The sequence below is a fragment of the Rattus norvegicus genome, chromosome 7 (assembly GCF_021556685.1).
Source record: "Rattus norvegicus strain SHRSP/BbbUtx chromosome 7, alternate assembly SHRSP_T2T, whole genome shotgun sequence".
NCBI classification, from domain to species: Eukaryota; Metazoa; Chordata; class Mammalia; order Rodentia; family Muridae; genus Rattus; species Rattus norvegicus.
Genome location: NC_141540.1, coordinates 7,810,455 through 7,830,986, shown reverse-complemented (window position 1 = coordinate 7,830,986; position 20,532 = coordinate 7,810,455). Strand labels below are relative to the sequence as shown.

Sequence of the window (20,532 nt, the reverse complement as noted above, 5' to 3'; positions counted from 1 at the left end):
GTAATCTTACATATCCTTTTTATTCAAAGTAATTATTACTAGAATTTTCTTTTTTTGATTTTTTTGGGTTTTTTTGTAAGTATTTTTATTAGATACATTTCTTTACTTACATTTCAAATGTTACTCCCTCCCCTGGTTTCCTGTCCATAAGCCCCTATCCCCTCCCCATCCCCCATATTGGTGTTCTCACTATCCATCCCCCTTACCACCCTCCCACACAGTGCCCTGCACTGGGGGTCCAACTTTGCAGGACTTACCCTTCCATTGGTGCCCCAACAAGGCTATTCTCTGCTACAAATGCAGTTGGAGCCCAGGATCAGTCCTTTTGTAGTCTTTCAGTAGTGCTTTAGTCCCTGGAAGCTCTGGTTGGTTGGCATTGTTGTTCTTATGGGGTTGCAAGCTCCTTTAGCTCTTTCAATTCTTCCTCTAATTTCCCCCAAAGGGGTCATGTTCTCAGTTCGGTGGTTTGAAGGTAGCATTGACCTCTGTATCTGACATGCTCTGGATGTGTCTCTCAGGAGAGTTCTATATCTGGTCCCTTTCAGCATGCACATTTTAGCTTCATCAATCTTATCTAGTTTTGGTTGCTCTGTGTGTGTGTGTGTATATGTATATGTATATGTATATGTGTATGTGTATGTGTATGTGTATGTGTATGTGTATGTGTATGTGTATGTGTATGTGTATGTGTATATGTATATTATATGTATATGTATATGTATATGTATGTGTATGTGTATATGTATATGTATATGTATATGTATATGTATATGTATATGTATATGTATATGTATATGTATATGTATATGTATATGTATATGTATATGTATATGTATATGTATATGTATATGTATATGTATATGTATATGTATATGTATATGTATATGTATATGTATATGTATATGTATATGTATATGTATATGTATATGTATATGTATATGTATATGTATATGTATATGTATATGTATATGTATATGTATATGTATATGTATATGTATGGATCACATGCAGGGTAGGCTTTGAATGGCCATTCGTTCAGTTTCAGCTCTAAACTTTGCTTCCATATCTCCTCCTATGGATATTTTTTTCCCATTTTAAGAAGCAGTGGGAGCATCCACATTTTGGTTGTCCGTTTTCTTGAGTTTCCTGTGGCCTGTGGATTGCACCATGGGTAATCAATCTTTTGGGCTAATAGCCACTTATCAATGAGCACATATAATGTGTGTTTTTCTGTGATTGGGTTACCTCACTCAGGATGATATTTTCCAGTTCATTCCATTTGCCTGTGAATTTCATGAAGTCATTGTTTTTGATAGCTGCGTAATACTCAATTGTATAGATGTACCACATTTTGAATCCATTCATCTGTTGAAAGGCATCTGGGTTCTTTCCACCTTCTGGTTATTATAAATAAGGCTGCCATGAATATAGTGGACCATTTGTCTTTATTGTATATTGGAGCATCTTTTGGGTATATGCCCAGGAGTGGTCTAGGTGGGTCCCCACGTAGTGGAATGTCTAGTTTTCTGAGGAACCTCCAGACTGATTTCCAGAGTAGTTGTACCAGCTTGCAATCACACCTACAATACATATCCTATTTTAAAGGGATTAGCATGAATCAGACTTAGAGGAAGGAAAGACTGAAATTTTAAATGTAAGATTATGGAGGAGATGGAATAGATATTGTAAGAACCTTTCCCAAATGAAGAATCTCCAAATAAATCCAATCTAAAGCTTATAATGCTGCCTTGTGAGAAAATTTCAGGGTGGCAGGCCATAGAAATGCTAGCTGAAGAGGCTCCAGTTACAAACCAATATAATTTGACTTGATATTATATTCATATTGTCAAGGATCAATCACTAGGTGAATGTCACTATTCTTAAGAATGCAGATTATATTTGATAATGACACTTTGGAGTGATATAACACAATCAATTTTGTTATATTGTGTTTTATTTTGTAGAGATTGAAATTTAAAATATGTGCATGTGTTAATACATCATACAATGGATGACTATTCAGGATTTTAATGGGCTTCTGCCTTAAGTTCTGAAAAGGATCACTCTGAAATTTCTTATTTAATGGAGATGATGGTTATCTTGAAGATATTTTCGTAGATTGAAGCTGATGGTGTTCCAACATATGTATTCAGAGACTGAATCATTTTTTAGACATTATGACATAAAGTTTGTTACAAATATATCCTGCAGATTAAACAATTGTAAATATCTGACTGTAGGTATAATATTATTCACCATGTAAAGGTTATCCTTGTGTTACTCAAATGCTGAATTCTCTCTCATCATATCTTGTTTCAATTCAGACAAAGCATTGTAATGCATATTTGTAGAATCTCCTGTCTTAAGTTTGTGAAAACAATTCTTATCATTTATTCTTTTTTCCTATCATAAATACTGATAACCCAATGGTTGGGCAAAATAAAGAATGTGATAGAAACTTCTGTCAGCCACGGGAAGTTCAGATGAGCCATGTGGAAATGGTGTGAGAAGACAGCATGGAGAAGGACATCTGATGCTAGAACAATATTAAACTTCAAGTATTATGGGGATGGGGATGGTAGAAAATCAGATTAGCTTAGATGTTAATGTAAATCAATAACTGTCCAGATGTGGAGGTGAAGCTTGAAATAAATCTTGGTTTGTCTGTGTGGTTCTTGGGGAATACAGCTGCTAAAATAATTTATAATACAATAATCCATTTACATCTAACTACACTATTAAAGAAATGTTCATCAAAAAAAGGGGAATATGTATTCTCCCAGAAATAGATCAAACAATGCTTATTGACTTTACGTATTTTAAATGTCAATGAGACAGGAAGCATATGTGCGGTAAAACACTTGTTTTGAGGAAGCACTGCTGAGTTAAATGAGCCTACATTTGATCACCTCAGAATGTAAGTCAGGAACTGTGTTGCGTTAGGGAATAGGTTTTGTTTCCCCCCCCCCCACAGGAGTAGAAAAGTTGTGCATTCCTTCAGAATTAATAAAGATAAAATTTATCTAGAGAAGACCTCCTGAAAATCTTGTCTGTACACATGAAGAATAAAGCTAAGAAAAACACAGTAGAAAGCATGAATGTTGATCACACTACATTGGAAGAGCTCTGAGAATGCTAAGACATATCATTGTACAGTCAACAAATCTTTTGGCTATAACATCCTCAGGATTTATTATTACATGTCACCATTTTATACAGTCTATGCAGTCTAAATGGACTTATAAATTTTATATCTTTCAGCTGCTCAAAGAGCAGAGATTCATCTTTAGTGGATATATGCACATTGTGCATTTCATACATATGTTAATTGAGATATGTATGTTATATTTAAAACTTTATAGATTTTTCAGAGTAAAAGGACAAGACACCAATGATCCAGCCTCACAAAGTGACTCACTAGCTGTTTCATCAAAATTGTGCATCCAGAACAATTTCAAAGTGCTAGCTTAATGGTTCAGCCTTACAAACTGAAAATGATTTGCTTCTATAACAATCATGTGAACAGCTTCACCTTTTTAATCTTGGTTATGTTTTTATTTCTTTCTCCTAGTGATCTGACTTTATCTGCTTAATCTACCCTTGGTTTACATACTACTCAAAAAAATACAGATGGTTTAGAAACATGACCATCTTCATCCCCACCCATTCTAATACCGACTACATATGATTTTCTTTAGCAGAGTAATCACTTTGAAATTTAAGGGGTAACCGTGATATTTCAATTTTGCACACAAGTTCATTGGCTTCTCTAACTACAAAAACTAGATACAGAACATCTTTCTAGATATAAGGTGCATACAAAATATAAATATATTGATCATGCCTCAGCAAGAAAAACTAGAAATGAAAACTTGAAATGCAAAAAGAAATGAAAAATGTGTGAGGTAATAAATATATGATTTGATGATTTGTCACCATTTGCTCATGTTTAATATCATATTAGAAATACTAGAAATGAAAAACTAGAAATGAAAACTTGAAATGCCAAAAAGAAATGAAAAATGTGTGAGGTAATAAATATATGATTTGATGATTTGTCACCATTTGCTCATATTTAATATCATATTAGAAATACTAGAAATGAAAAACTAGAAATGAAAACTTGAAATGCCAAAAAGAAATGAAAAATGTGTGAGGTAATAAATATATGATTTGATGATTTGTCACCATTTGCTAATATTTAATATCATATCTGTACTAAAAAACATATGCAATACAATTTACCAATTAAAAGCAAAACATGAATAATTCAAATTTTTGGCAACTTTTTACAAGTATATGTGGACATTATTGACATGATTTGTTCAAGTCTGCACTCTTTTCTGAATAGCAGATCCTGTCATGATTTGATCTGTCCATCTCTTCTGTCCTGTTGCTTTAACCTTCATTATCACATTAAGGGAATTGTGAGACAGGTATCTATGTGTCTTTACATGTCCACCTATATTATCAGAGTAAGGGAATTTTGAGACAGGTATCTCTGTCTTTAGATGTTCAGGTGTTATCTTTACTGAGAGGTCCATAGTCATAGTAGAGTATACTCACAAAACAACACTGTGGACTACTTTTTTCCTATGAAATACATGGAAAAGCTAGGGCAGAACTGCTTGCCTAATTTGTACTGTGTGTCTGGTAAGGTGAAAGGGGTGGAATGTTTGATGTGGGGATGTTAAGTGCATGTGCGCCCATGTATGGAAGTCAGAGGAAACCTCCTGTGGAAAGTTCTCACCATGGGTTCTGGGAATCAAACTCAAGTACAATGATTTCTGGAAACAGGTATGAAATATACAATAACATTACCCATAGAGGTACATTTAGGAAGTAATTGGAGGAAGATAGTTATTGCAGAGTACAATCTTTGAAACTTTCATGGGGAAGTAGAGGGCAAGGTAGACTAGAGTTAAAGGGCTCCTCAGAAAAAACATCCTGTACAAGAAATAACTGCTGACATATGAAAATAGTCATAAAAATAGATGAACTAGGGCTTGGGGATTTAGCTCAGTGGTAGAGCGCTTGCCTAGCAAGCACAAGGCCCTGGGTTCGGTCCCCAGCTCCAAAAAAAAGAAAAAAAATTAGATGAACTAGAGTTTCGTTTTTAATGTATGACTGCAATTTACAATGCAACTTTAAACTTTGTTATTTAAAAAGCCCATAGTCTTTCGCAATACATCCCAGAAGACTTCTTTCACCTGCCAGTTTCTTAGGTATAAATGAAGGGGTTCAGAAGAGGGGTAATTGAAGTATACAGCAAAGCTACATCTTTAGACAATGGCCACTCTCTCCCTTGCAGATGGTTTAATATACATGAAGATGCAACTACCATACGTTGTAGAGACAACAATCATGTGGGAAGTGCAGGTGGAGAAGGCTTTGGTTCTTTGCTGTGCAGAAGGGAAATTCATAATAGTCATAATGATGAAAGAGTAAGAGAGACTTACTAGTACCAGTGTAACTATGAGTGTCACCACTGCTAAGACAAAGGACATCATTTCTAGGACATGAGTGTCTGTGCAGGAGATCTGCAAAATAGGAGAAGTTTCACACATAAAATGATCAATTACCCTGGAATCACAGAAATCCAGCTTTAGACCCATTGCCATGGGGGGAAAGATGATCAAGAACCCAGTCACCCAGGAGCTGAGGACAAGTTGATGACACACTCTGCTGTTCATGATGATAGGGTAATGTAATGGTCTGCAGATGGCAACGTATCGATCATAGGACATGGCAGCCAAGAGATAAAATTCTGTAACTCCCATAAAAAAAATAGAAAAACAACTGAGATGCACAACTATTATAGGAAATAGTTTTGTTTCCAGTCACAATGGTTGTCAAGAATCTGGGAATACACACTGTTGTGAACATGATTTCCAGAAAGGAGAAATTACGAAGAAAGAAATACATTGGAGTTTTGAGGTGAGGGTCCAGCAGAGTGAGGAGCACAATGACTAAATTCCCCAAGAGGCTGGTCATGTAATTGAGAAAGAGAAACAGAAAAACCACAATTTGCAATCCAGGGTCATCTGTCAATCCCAAAAGAATGAAGTCAAGTTCCATTGACTGATTTTTCATCCTCATCTGTGAGCCTTTGCAAACAAACATAGGAAACTAAAAACAAAATATTTGTGTGCATTAGAATTTATATACCTACACTAAAGCAGAAAGGGGGATATGTCATAAAATCCATCTTCAACTGTTTTCTAGCCTTAAATTTCAGGTGACACATAATTAGATGCCATAGGTCAATTAAAAACTTGTCCTAGTCTGTTTTTTGGAAACATTCTTCAAGTAGTCCCCATATCTCCCCCTAAAAAACAGATAGTGTTTTTTCATTAATTTGCATGAATGCTAATTAACATGTGTACTTCCAAATGGCCCCTATTATCATGCAGGCCAGAAGCTTCTGATCCCTTTCTTCTGCTTGGGCCTCTGAAGTAGCCGGGATTATAGACTTGTCCCACTGGTTCTTGCTTATTTATGGACTCTTAAAAACACTTTCTTTTTGAAATTATAGTTTAATTACAGTGTTTCCTCTGTCCATTTACTCTCTCTAAATTTACTATGTACTCTGCACTCTTGCTATCTTTCAAATTCCTAGGCTCTTTTTTCATAAATACATGTATATACATGTATTCCTAAATACATTAACTACAACCTGCTTAGTCTTTATAGTGTTACTTGTGTATGGTTTCAGGGGTGACAGTTGGTGTTGAATAACCAGTTGGTGTTCTCTTGCCTTTTATCTACTAGCATGCCTTCTTTCCTATATTTATTCCTTTTTCATTTATCTCATCAATATTGCTTTCCTTTCTATATACTAACTTTAAAAAATAATTTTGTGGAAAAACAATGCTACAAACATTATAGAATTTTAAAAAAATCAGTATTGGTGGTTAATTTTAAGATTGACTTCTTAAGATGTTCAGGTTTTAGTTACTAAGTACTTACAAGATTTCTTCAAGTGTACATATTTAATGTTTTCCTATTATCCATAATGCATATTTTGAAAGATGACTAGATAGTATCCATTACTGATTGATGTAGGCTTAGCAGACTTATAAATATGGTATCACCAAATGGCAATAATTACTTATTAAGCATTTTCACATTATTTTATAAAACAGTCAAGGAAAAATAATTATAGATATAATAGCATAAAAATATTCATTTGTTAAATATAATCTCAAAATGCTCAGAATATTTTATAAAACATAAAAAATTCAGTACTCCGAACACAACTACCTTAATTGGACTTATTTAGTTTCACAATATAAAATTAATTTAAAATTACAACAGACTCACTTTTTTGTGTACATTAACCATTCTGCTTTGTTAAAGATAATTTCAGTTTGTGTGGCTATTTTTGTCACACAAGGCACAATACATAATATATGTCCATAAAGAATGTCCACATTCTTTCAAACTCACATTTACTATGGAATGTTGTGATTATGGTGATAATTTTATCACAAGCCATCTGATAGGCTGAATTTTGTAAAATTTAGCTTTCAGTGTTGAGATTGCTGTCTCTCCAGTGCTACAATTAGATGTCATTCTATATCCAAAAGCATTAGGATTAATAAGAATATCAACTCATTGCTGCAATATACACAACTCTTAGGTCAAAGAGATGCTTCATAGCCAACACTGTACTTAAAAATGTACTAGTTTCGCTGTCTCTTACTTCCAATTAACTCAGGGGATCTACTGAATTTACAGCGTACTCCTCTAGGGATCCCTGCTCCAATGTACTCATTAATAGTAATAAAAAAGTACCAAGGTCTATCAGAACTTTAGGAAAGCATCCCAGAGGAGTGTCACAAATGACTTAGAAAAGTCAAGAAAATGCTTTTCAGAAACATAAACAATTCAATGTAGCTGCAACATAGTTCAAAAATTAGTCCCCTGTTGGGTTTTATTTTTTCATAAGCTATGCTTATATGCATTATCTTCTTATTTTGTTGGGGTGTTTTGTTTTGTTTTGTTTTACATTGGTGTAATCTTATTTATTTTTTGTTTTTGCTCTGTCTCTTTGGTATCCCAGCTTCCTAATCATCAATAAGAGCTGTGTAACTAGGATTAGAAAGATTGTTGTATGATTAAGAGTACTGACTTTCAGGGGCTGGGGATTTAGCTCAGTGGTAAAGCGCTTACCTAGGAAGCGCAAGGCCCTGGGTTCGGTCCCCAGCTCCGAAAAAAATAGAACCAAAAAAAAACCAAACAAAAAAAAAAGAGTACTGACTTTCTTATACAAGACCTGCATTTGAATCCTAACACCCATATGACATCACAACAGCATGCAACTCCAGTCCCAGTAAATATAACACCTTCTTCTGGTCTCCATAAGCAGAGCACATGTGTGGTGTACAGACACGCATGCAGACAGAACACTCATACACAGAAAATAAAAGAATGTTTTGAAAAATAAAAAAAGAGCAATGTGAAGTTGACCTCTAAGTTTTCTTTCAATATTTTAAAATTATCAAGTATTATATTATTATACTTATATAATTCTCTTAAACGAGTTTTGTTTGTGATATAAATCAAGTATGTATTAACTTATATCTTTGTGGATATCCACATTTACAACTCCAAGGATCACTGAAGTAATAATCTATGGGCAAAACCATAAATATCCAGTGGAAAAATGTTTAAAAGGTGCATTACATTCATTTAACAAACCAATAGCAGTTTCTTCCTCTCTGGTGCCTGTGACTTCATCTGCAATGATATTTTTTCTGAGTTCACAGTATCAGTTTCAAAGCGTGCCCTCTGTCTTCCTCATTGAGTGATTACTAAACTCAACAATAGATTGGTTGTACACATAATAATCCATGCCAATTTTGGTATAGCTATTACACCTTGCTTGGCACTTTTATAATATAACATACAGGTTCAATGGCTGAAGCTTTGCTTTCCTTTCTGCTTTCATTTGGATGTTCATAGTATAACTTCTAGTTGTACAGATTAGGCATGGCCATATAGGTCTTGCTCTTGATATTTATATCTACAAAGCCTTAGTTTCTAATAGTATTTCTATTGTCAGCCCCTATTACCAAGAAAGTGAGAAAATCTGGAAAATGGATCTCAGAACAAGTTTTGTGGGAAAAATTTCAACATCCTCTAAGAGTTAACCTGTGCTGGAATGATAGCAGCTTCCATATTCATCCTAGCAACTGCAACACTGTGTTTTACTATTTTTTGTTTCATTTTAATTGTTTCTTTCTTTATTTCATTTAGTTAGCTTTGGAGTCTGTATATGTATGTGTGTATCCAAAAATAAGTGAGTGCTTCCAAACCACATGTAGACATTGGAGAACAACTCTTGGATGTCAATTTTTTCTTGCTATCCATGAGACCCAAGGGCTGAACTCAAGTCATCAGGCCTTCACACAATTAACTCTACTTACTGGACAATGTTGCTGGTTCCACCACTATTTTAAAGTCAAAAAGTATGACACCATAGCCTTACTCTCTTCCAAGATGCTACGTGAGTGATCATTTATGGGGGGAAAGCAAAAGATTAACTATTGTAACTGTGTTTACAGAGGCACAGAATTGGCTGTTAAATATTGTAGGGAAAAACAATGAAAGAAGACAAAAATATGCATCATGTAAGTAAGATCAAAATACAAAAAATTTAACTTAAAATGGATAAAAAAACTTTCTATGATCATAGATTACTAGAACTGATGTTGTTGATGTAGCTATATTGCCTAAAGCAGTCTACTGATCAATACAATTCCCCTCATAATCCAAATGACAGTCTTTGCAGAACTTGAAAAAATCAAATAAATCCGTACTCCCAAATGAAACATAAAAGAAATCTGAGGGATCTAGCTCTCATCAATTGTTCTATAATATATATATATATATATGTATATATATATATATATATATGTGTGTGTGTGTGTGTGTTTGTGTGTGTGTGTATGTGTGTGTGTATGATTTTTCTTGACATGCATATATATACATATATTTAAATACATATATATGCAATTGCATTTAGGATTATAATAAATGTAGTTCTTGCCTCCAAGGTTCTAGTGATAGACATTTGCATAGTGTCCCATCTTTTGTTAAAAGAAGGAAATGTATTTTGTGTATTCCTGTAGTTTTGCAAAAGTGGACATAATTACATAAGTCATTCTACATACAGGATTTCTAGGCTAGGACTATTCACATCGTAAATGCTGATGGCTTCTATTCATACAAACTATCTGTTTCATATCTATTCCACTATTCTGGTTAACATATATTGTTCTTCAAATCCGGATTGATTTAAGAAGAACAATTTGCCAGTCATGGGTAGTCTATTGTTTTCCAGTTATAATGGAAATTAAGAGGACATCTTGATTTAAAGGACACCCACACATTTAATTTTACACAGATTGCTCATATTTTTTATAAAAAAGCTAAACTAGAATATAAAAGGAAGGACCGTGGAACATGGGATATGAAGTGAAAGAAGACTCTCTTGGAAAATGGTAGTGTAGAAAGGGACTAAAGGATAGTGGGGGGATGAGATGAGAATTGGAGGGTAAGAATGAGAATCAAGAATAATGACCTATGTATTCATAAAACTTCCATTATGAAACCAATTACTTGTGTAATATACAAAATTAAAAATTTCACAATAATTTACAGACGTATCACCTACTATTAAATAAGACAAAAGCAATTGATGAACAAATAAAATAAATTATAAAATATACACAGTATCTCTTCTGGAGAATAGCCCTCCCACTCTTATGATCAAAGGGCCAGCTCTCCTGCTTGCTATTAACAGTAACTGATGAGGCAGAGGTGTGCCACAGCCCAGCAGACAAGAGGCAGGACCAGCTCTCCCACACTCATGCACTTAGTTTAGTTGTCACGCACTACCCAGCCATTGGGATCAGTTCTACTGTTCTACCCAGTTAAGTTCATGGAATGCTCTCCCACTCTCATGACCCATGACTCTCCTGTCAGCCTTTGGTGGTGACAACAGAAGTAGGGGTAGGGGATCCCTCTCATACTCGTGCAGACAAGCTTGCTCAACCACAACCCCCACATCAAGTCCCAGCTGCACTGTGCATTCCAAATGAGGTGCAGGGCCTGCTTCCCCAAGTGCTGCAGCAGGTCAGGGGCAGGGAAAGCTCTCCATTGTGATAACCCAGGGGCCAGCTCTTCTTCCTGTCAAAGGTGGCAACTGGAAATAGGCTTAGGAAGGTATTTTTCCCTGGTCCACACCACTGCCCAGATGAGTGGTAGGAACAGCTCTCCCATACTCCTATCCCCAGAGGTTGGCTCACCTGAAGCTCCCTGGGGCTCTCCTGAGTTCAGCAGCTGGCTAGGGGTAAGGCCAGCTTTCCCACAATGCTTAGATGAGGGTGGGACCAGTTCTGCATAGTCCTCATATTAACATTTCCCCAGGTGGCAGGAAAAACCAGGGGTATCTGCCTGGCCCTTGATGGTAACAGATCTGTACTGCTTCCAGGCCAAAGACCCAGATGTGGCAGCCCAGGCTAGGACCCCACCATGGTCCCAGGTACCATAACTGTCTACTCACATCAAAGTGTTCCTCACTACCCTTGAGTCTCCAGATCTACCCATCTTCATACCATTCCCTTCTGTTTCTCTTTTATTTCTCCATCACTTACTTGCTTCTCTTCATGGTCCCTGGAGTCTCTGAGTGTCTGGAGTCATCTCAGGAGTGGACTCAGGTTGCATTATGGCATCTTGCCGGAGCCATCTTGGGCATGATTTGAACCCCACCAACCACGGCTCCAGTAGTGGCCAACTGGTGGTCTGTCTCAAGCTAGCTTCCGGTCCAGGCCCCATGGCACCAGTCTGATGGTCATATCAGGCTTGCTCCTCACCTGACCATCCCATGTGAGCACATGCTATGGTCCTTGTTCTTGGACTCACTGCCACCGGAGCTCATAGTCTCAAGTTCAGTTTATCTAGCCTCTAGCTTGCTCTTTGTCCTGGGAACTGTCTGGGCCTACCTGGCACCAACCTGGTGGTCATCTTAGGCTAATTCCTTGTCCAAGCCTCCCGGTGCTGAATTGATACTCTCAGGCTTGCTTTTGTTCAGGGAATGTTAGGCTATTAATCATTCAGATATTCATAGATCAGACACTGAGTGTTGAAATAGCCTTTTCCTCTCTGCCATTTACATGTGACACAGCAGCCTCACCTGCAACACTTCGAGAAGCAGGCAGAAAGTATCAAATTTAAAATGTATAATATTCTAAACTCATACTTTTTGTCATCTTGACAGATTCCATCTGCCATGTCTACACACACATGCACACACACACACACACACACACACACACACACACAGAGCGAGAGAGAGAGAGAGAGAGAGAGAGAGAAACTATAGACAAAGTGTCACAAAGGCTACAGCATAAACTATTAATTGGCTAATTTAAAATATAAAGAAAATAGAAGTTCAGTGGGAACTGTAAAACCATTTTATGTGTCCCTCTATGATACTATAGCTATTACATATTCACTTTTATAAGTATGTGTTAGTTTAAAATTTTAATTTTTTAATTAAAATATTCTATTTAATGTTTTGTGTTTTTAAATTAGAACATCAGTACTTCATTTCATAATTATATTTATACATAATTTGCATTTTTAATCTTCCTTCCTACTTCTCTCCAAACCACCTCAAACCTGTACCCTTTCTTCCCAACCTGGTCTCTTCCTTTTATGTTATGTAAAGTGTTACATCTTCTATGTTTTGAAATCCTCTTTTCTAGCTTTGAGTTATATGGTCTACACTCATAATCACAGTCTCATATGAATATACATATGCATATACATATGAATATACATATGAATATACATATGAATATGCATATGAATATATGTACCCTAGACATCTGCAAACATATAAAAATTAAAATTGAATGTGCCTAAATATTCAATTCTTTTTTTTAATTTTCTGAGTCTAAGCTACTTTACCCAATATATAATTTTCAGATAAAGTTAACTCCCTACAAATTTTACCATTTAATTTCTTGTTTATGGCTAAATAAAATTTCATTTGATGATTGTTCCACACATTAATCTGTTGTTGAACAACTAAGGTGGTCCCGTTTTCTTGGTATTGTGAATTGAGCAAATGCAACACGAATGCTCAAGTACCTCTGTGGTAGTATTTTGAGTCCTTTGGGTATATGCTTATGAATGGGTCACGTGCAAGTTTTAATTTTAGCTTTTCAGAGAGCTCCATATTGATTTGCATAATGGATGTAACATGTTACACTCTCACTGCGGCAAATAAAGTTTTCTGATATGTAAAGATACTAAAATGCTTTCATTTGTTTATTTTTTCTGTGCCTTTGAGATGTGCAGATGAATAGAATTAAAATTCTACTCTTTCTTATTTATTTATTTATTTATTTATTAACTAATTTATTTTTTATTTACTTGAGTATTTCTTATATACATTTCGAGTGTTATTCCCGTTCCGGTTTCCGGGCAAACATCCCCCCAATCCCTCCCCCTCCCCTTCTTTATGGGTGTTCCCCTCCCCATCCTCCCCCATTGTCGCCCTGCCCCAGACAATCTAGTTCACTGGGGGTTCGGTCTTAGCAGGACCCAGGGCTTCCCCTTCCACTGGTGCTCTTACTAGGATATTCATTGCTACCTATGAGGTCAGAGTCCACAATCAGTCCATGTATAGTCTTTAGGTAGTGGCTTAGTCCCTGGAAGCTCTGGTTGCTTGGCATTGTTGTACATACGGGGTCTCGAGCCCCTTCAAGCTCTTCCAGTTCTTTCTCTGATTCCTTCAACGGAGGTCCTATTCTCAGTTTAGTGGTTTGCTGCTGGCATTCGCCTCTGTATTTGCTGTATTCTGGCTGTGTCTCTCAGGAGCGATCTACATACGGCTCCTGTCGGTCTGCACTTCTTTGCTTCATCTATCTTGTCTAATTGGATGGCTGTATATGTGTGGGCCACATGTGGGGCAGGCTCTGAATGGGTGTTCCTTCTGTGTCTGTTTTAATCTTTGCCTCTCTATTCCGTGCCAAGGGTATTCTTGTTCCCCTTTTAAAGAAGGAGTGAAGCATTCACATTTTGATCATCCGTCTTGAGTTTCATTTGTTCTACGCATCTAGGGTATTGCAAGCATTTGGGCTAATAGCCACTTATCAATGAGTGCATACCATGAGTGTTTTTCTGTGATTGGGTTACCTCACTTAGGATGATATTTTCCAGTTCCAACCATATGCCTACGAATTTCATAAAGTAATTGTTTTTGATGGCTGAGTAATATTCCATTGTGTAGATGTACCACAATTTCTATATCCATTCCTCTGTTGAAGGGCATCTGGGTTCTTTCCAGTTTCTGGCTATTATAAATAAGGCTGCAATGACCATAGTGGAGGACATGTCTTTTTTATATGTTGGGGCATCTTGTGAGTATATGCCCAAGAGAGGTATAGCTGGATCCTTAGGCAGTTCAATGTCCAATTTTCTGAGGAACCTCCAGACTGATTTCCAGAATGGTTGTACCAGTCTGCAATTCCACCAACAGTGGAGGAGTGTTCCTCTTTCTCCGCCTCCTCGCCAGCATCTGCTGTCATCTGAGTTTTTGATCTTGGCCATTCTCAATGGTATGGGTGAAATCTCAGGGTTGTTTTGATTTGCATTTCCCTTAGGACTAAAGATGTTGAACATTTCTTTAGGTGTCTCTCAGCCATTCGGCATTCCTCAGCTGTGAATTCTTTGTTTAGCTCTGAACCCCATTTTTAATAGGGTTATTTGTCTCCCTGCGGTCTAACTTCTTGAGTTCTTTGTATATTTGGGATATAAGGCCTCTATCTGTTGTAGGATTGGTACAGATATTTTCCCAATCTGTTGGTTGGGCTTTTGTCCTAACCACAGTGTCCTTTGCCTTACAGAAGCTTGGCAGTTTTATGAGATCCGATTTGTCGATTCTTGATCTTAGAGCATAAGGATTAGTGTTTTGTTCAGGAAATTTTTTCCAGTGCCCACGTGTTTGAAATGCTGCCCTAGTTTTTCTTCTATTGGTTTGACTGTATCTGGTTTGATGTGGAGGTCCTTGATCCACTTGGACCTAAGCTTTGTACAGGGTGATAAGCATGGATCAATCTGCATTCTTCTACATGTTGACATCCAGTTGAACCAGCACCATTTGCTGAAAATGCTGTCTTTTTTCCATTGGATGGTTTTGGCTCCTTCGTCAAAAATCAAGTGTCCATAGGTGTGTGGGTTCATTTCTGGGTCTTCAATTCTGCTGCATTGGTCTATTTGTCTGTCTCTGTACCAATCCCACGCAGTTTTTATCATTATTGCTCTGTAATACTGCTTGAGTTCAGGGATAGTGATTCCCAAGCAAAAGGATATACATTCTTCTCAGCTCCTCATGGTACTTTCTCCAAAATTGAACTTATAAATGGTGGAAAAAAGGGCCCCAACAGGTACAGAAAGATAGAAATAATCCAATGCTTGCTATCGGACCACCACGGCCTAAGACTGGTCTTCAATAATAATAAGGGAAGAATGCCCATGTATACGTGGAAATTGAACAATGCTCTACTCAATGATAACCTGGTCAAGGAAGAAATAAAGAAAGAAATTAAAGACTTTTTAGAATTTAATGAAAATGAAGGTACAACATACCCAAACTTATGGGACACAATGAAAGCTGTGCTAAGAGGAAAACTCATAGCGCTGAGTGCCTGCAGAAAGAAACAGGAAAGAGCATATGTCACCAGCTTGACAGCACACCTAAAAGCTCTAGAACAAAAAGAAGCAAATACACCCAGGAGGAGTAGAAGACAGGAAATAATCAAACTCAGAGCTGAAATCAACCAAGTAGAAACAAAAAGGACCATAGGAAGAATCAACAGAACCAAAAGTTGGTTCTTTGAGAAAATCAACAAGATAGATAAACCCTTAGCCAGACTAATGAGAGGACACAGAGAGTGTGTCCAAATTAACAAAATCAGAAATGAAAAGGGAGACATAACTACAGATTCAGAGGAAATTCAAACAATCATCAGATCTTACTATAAAGCCTATATTCAACAAAACTTGAAAATCTGCAGGAAATGGACAATTTCCTAGACAGATACCAGGTACGGAAGTTAAATCAGGAACAGATATACCAGTTAAACAACCCCATAACTCCTAAGGAAATAGAAGCAGTCATTAAAGGTCTCCCAACCAAAAATAGCCCAGGTCCAGACGGGTTTAGTGCAGAATTCTATCAGACCTTCATAGAAGACCTCATACCAATATTATCCAAACTATTCCACAAAATTAAATAGATGGATCACTACCGAATTCCTTCTATGAAGCCACAATTACTCTTATACCTAAACCACACAAAAACACAACAAAGAAAGAGAACGTCAGACCAATTTCCCTTATGAATATCGACGCAAAAATACTCAATAAAATTCTGGCAAACCAAATCCAAGAGCACATCAAAACAATCATCCACCATGATCAAGTAGGCTTCATCCCAGGCATGCAGGAATGGTTTAATATACGGAAAACCATCAACGTGATCCATTATATAAACAAACTGAAAGAACAAAACCACATGATCATTTCATTAGATGCTGAGAAAGCATTTGACAAAATTCAGCACCCCTTCATGATAAAAGTCCTGGAAAAAATTGGAATTCAAGGCCCATACTTAAACATAGTAAAAGCCATATACAGCAAACCAGTTGCTAACATTAAACTAAATGGAGAGAAACTTGAAGCAATCCCACTAAAATCAGGGACTATACTAGGCTGCCCACTCTTTCCCTACTTATTCAATATAGTTCTTGAAGTTCTAGCCAGAGCAATCAGACAACAAAAGGAGGTCAAGGGGATACAGACTGGAAAAGAAGAAGTCAAAATATCACTATTTGCAGATGATATGATAGTATATTTAAGTGATCCCAAAAGTTCCACCAGAGAACTCCTAAAGCTGATAAACAACTTCAGCAAAGTGACTGGGTATAAAATTAACTCAAATAAATCTTTAGCCTTCCTCTACACAAAAGAGAATCAAGCCGAGAAAGAAATTAGGGAAGCGACACCCTTCATAATAGGCCCAAATAATATAAAGTACCTCGGTGTGACTTTAACCAAGCAAATAAAAGATTTGTAGAATAAGAACTTCAAGACTCTGAAGAAAGAAATTGAAGTAGACCTCAGAAGATGGAAAGGTCTCCCATGCTCATGGATCAATATAGTAAAAATGACCATTTTACCAAAAGTGATCTACAGATTCAATGCAATCCCCATCAAAATACCAATCCAATTCTTCAAAGAGCTAGACAGAACAATTTGCAAATTAATCCTGAATAACAAAAAACCCAGGATAGCTAAAACTATCCTCAACAATAAAATTCTACTCTTAACAAAGCATCCTTTGCTGTATAGTTCACTTGGTTTCAAACAATCCCCCAGACAATTAAGAACAAGTTATTTCCCGAGTGTACAGTCCATGTGATTACTAGGAAAGCTAAGTTTGGCAGAAGGGAAAGTGAGTTTATTGTATGATCTCATTAGCTTACAATGCTTTTATCTTCCTATACTGAGTGATATCTGAACAGGTATGTCATGACTGCATTGCATCTCCTGAATTAACCTCTACTTGCCTCCTTCCTTTCTTCAAGCTAGTCTGTCAGGAATTTATAGTGAACAGAAGGTAAAGTTGTCTTATACTTATGTAATACTCATTCTTTAACTTCTGCAGGGAACTTTAAAATGTCACACTATACCTTTCCCTAGAAATTAAAGAATTATGGTGATTCAAGTCAGAACATTTTACAGTGCAGTTCCTAGTCATAATACTGTTCGTATGGAAGGATCAACAATATTTTATAGAGAGGCAAGCATATTTCTATGAATTACAAGCCAATCTGGTCTACATAGTGTGTTCCAGGCCAGTCAAAGGTACATAGCAAAATATTCCCATTATACAAATATATACATGAATGCCAAAAAAGTAAATGCCAAAAGTTATTCTGAAGAATATAATAAAATATATTTGGTATTTTGGGAAATTTTGAGATTACATTTCAATGGGAATTATACATTTCTAATCTAAGGCTATACAATATAAGAAAAGAGTGTTGTGCATTTTAAATAAATTCATGTTGTCTGTTTTTTCTTTTTTTTTACTTCACCTTTCTTAAATTTATTTTTTTATTAGATATATTTCTTTACTAACATTTCAAATGTTATTCCCTTTCCCGGTTTCCTGTCCATAAGTCCCCATCCCCTCACCCTCCCCATACTGGTATTCCCCCTATCCATCCCCTTTACTGCCCCCTCCATATTCCCCTGCACTGGGGTCCAACCTTGGCAGGACCAAGGGCTTCCCCTTCCCCTGGTGCCCAACAAGGCTATTCTCTGCTACATATGCATTTGGAGCCCTGGGTCAGTCCATGTATAGACTTTGGTAGTGGTTTAATCCCTGGAAGCTCTGGTTGGTCGGCATTGTTGTTCTTATGGGGTTGCAAGCTCCTTCAACTCTTTCAATCCTTCCTCTAATTCTCCCCAAGGAGGTCCTGTTCTCAGTTCAGTGGTTTGCTGCTAGCATCGACCTCTGTATTGGACCTGCTCTGGATGTGTCTCTCAGGACAGATCTGTATCAGGTCCCTTTCATTGGCTTCACCTTTAATCTTTTTTTTTATTATTTTTTTTATTAACTTGAGTATTTCTTATATACATTTCAAGTGTTATTCCCTTTCCCGGTTTCCAGGCAAACATCACCCTCCCCCCTCCCCTTCCTTATGGGTGTCCCCCTCCCAACCCTCCCCCCATTGCCGCCCTCCCCCTATAGTCTAGTTCACTGGGGGTTCAGTCTTAGCAGGACCCAGGGCTTCCCCTTCCACTGGTGCTCTTACTAGAATATTTATTGCTACCTATGGGGTCAGAGTCCAGGGTCAGTCCATGTATAGTATTTACGTAGTGGCTTAGTCCCTGGAAGCTCTGGTTGCTTGACATTGTTGTACTTTTGGGGTCCCGAGCCCCTTCAAGCTCTTCCAGTTCTTTCTCTGATTCCTTCAACGGGGGACCTATTCTCAGTTCAGTGGTTTGCTGCTGGCATTCGCCTCTGTATTTGCTGTATTCTGGCTGTGTCTCTCAGGAGCGATCTACATACGGCTCCTGTCGGTCTGCACTTCTTTGCTTCATCCATCTTGTCCAATTGGGTGGCTGTATATGTATGGGCCACCTGTGGGGCAGGCTCTGAATGGGTGTTCCTTCTGTGTCTGTTTTAATCTTTGCCTCTCCCTTCCCTGCCAAGGGTATTCTTTTTCCTCATTTAAAGAAGGAGTGAAGCATTCACATTTTGATCATCTGTCTTGAGTTTCATTTGTTCTAGGGATCTAGGGTAATTCAAGCATTTGGGCTAATAGCCACTTATCAATGAGTGCATACCATGTATGTCTTTCTGTGATTGGGTTAGCTCACTCAGGATGATATTTTCCAGTTCCAACCATTTGCCTACGAATTTCATAAACTTGTTGTTTTTGATAGCTGAGTAATATTCCATTGTGTAGATGTACCACATTTTCTGTATCCATTCCTCTGTTGAAGGGCATCTGGGTTCTTTCCATTTTCTGGCTATTATAAATAAGGCTGCGATGAACATAGTGGAGCACGTGTCTCTTTTATATGTTGAGGCATCTTTTGGGTATATGCCCAAGAGAGGTATAGCTGGATCCTCAGGCAGTTCAATGTCCAATTTTCTGAGGAACCTCCAGTCTGTTTTTTCAAATGCTATAATTAAAAAGTATTGGAGAACTCCTCCAATTATCATTTTAACATTTATTCTTAGTATAAGCACATTTAATATAGTTTGACAATTCCTCAAACAATAATAAGTAGATTTTTGGCTTGAATGTTTAATTATAAATTAATGACAAATATGTATACTGCAAAAAGTACATCAGTAATTATCAAAACATTATATGGAAAAGGGGAAATGTCCATTATAACTTTTAATAATTATCTCTTTCCAAGATATCCTGATATAACAAGCATATCCTGTTATAGACAGAAAAAAATATCACAAAAAATGAAGAACTTAGGCAACAGACATTATGCTGTTTACTGGATATTAGTTTGTAAACAGGTCAGCTAGTTTAAACATGTATGTTATAAGTTCAATAAAGTAAATCTAACAATTTTTACATTTAATCTGGATAGACTTCAACGAGGAAAGCAATGCTTTATTTCCAAACAAAAGAACAAAACTTCCTTGTCAATTCCTTTTAGTTCTCAAAAAAGTAAGGGTAAAAACACTAAGCAAATATTTAAAAGTTCATTTTCATTAAACTATTTCATATGATAATCATATAAATGTATTGTTTATTTTATTTCTATCTTCTAGATATTTTATTAATATTACTCTTACCATAACCAACATAATGATAATCCTACATCTCCCTGGGTGCAAGCACACAAGTACTTGTGGTTATACATAAAAATGATTTTTCTAAGAATGAAATTTTTACAATATTATGCATTGTA

At 36.7% G+C, this 20,532-nt stretch overlaps 2 pseudogenes; both read right to left on the bottom strand.

The window, feature by feature from the left end:
• Or6c6-ps1 (olfactory receptor family 6 subfamily C member 6, pseudogene 1) lies at positions 5,148 to 6,093 on the bottom strand (annotated as a pseudogene).
• Positions 12,103 to 12,224, bottom strand: LOC120093998 (small nucleolar RNA SNORA17; annotated as a pseudogene).
• Positions 12,225 to 20,532: the final 8,308 nt, after the last annotated feature.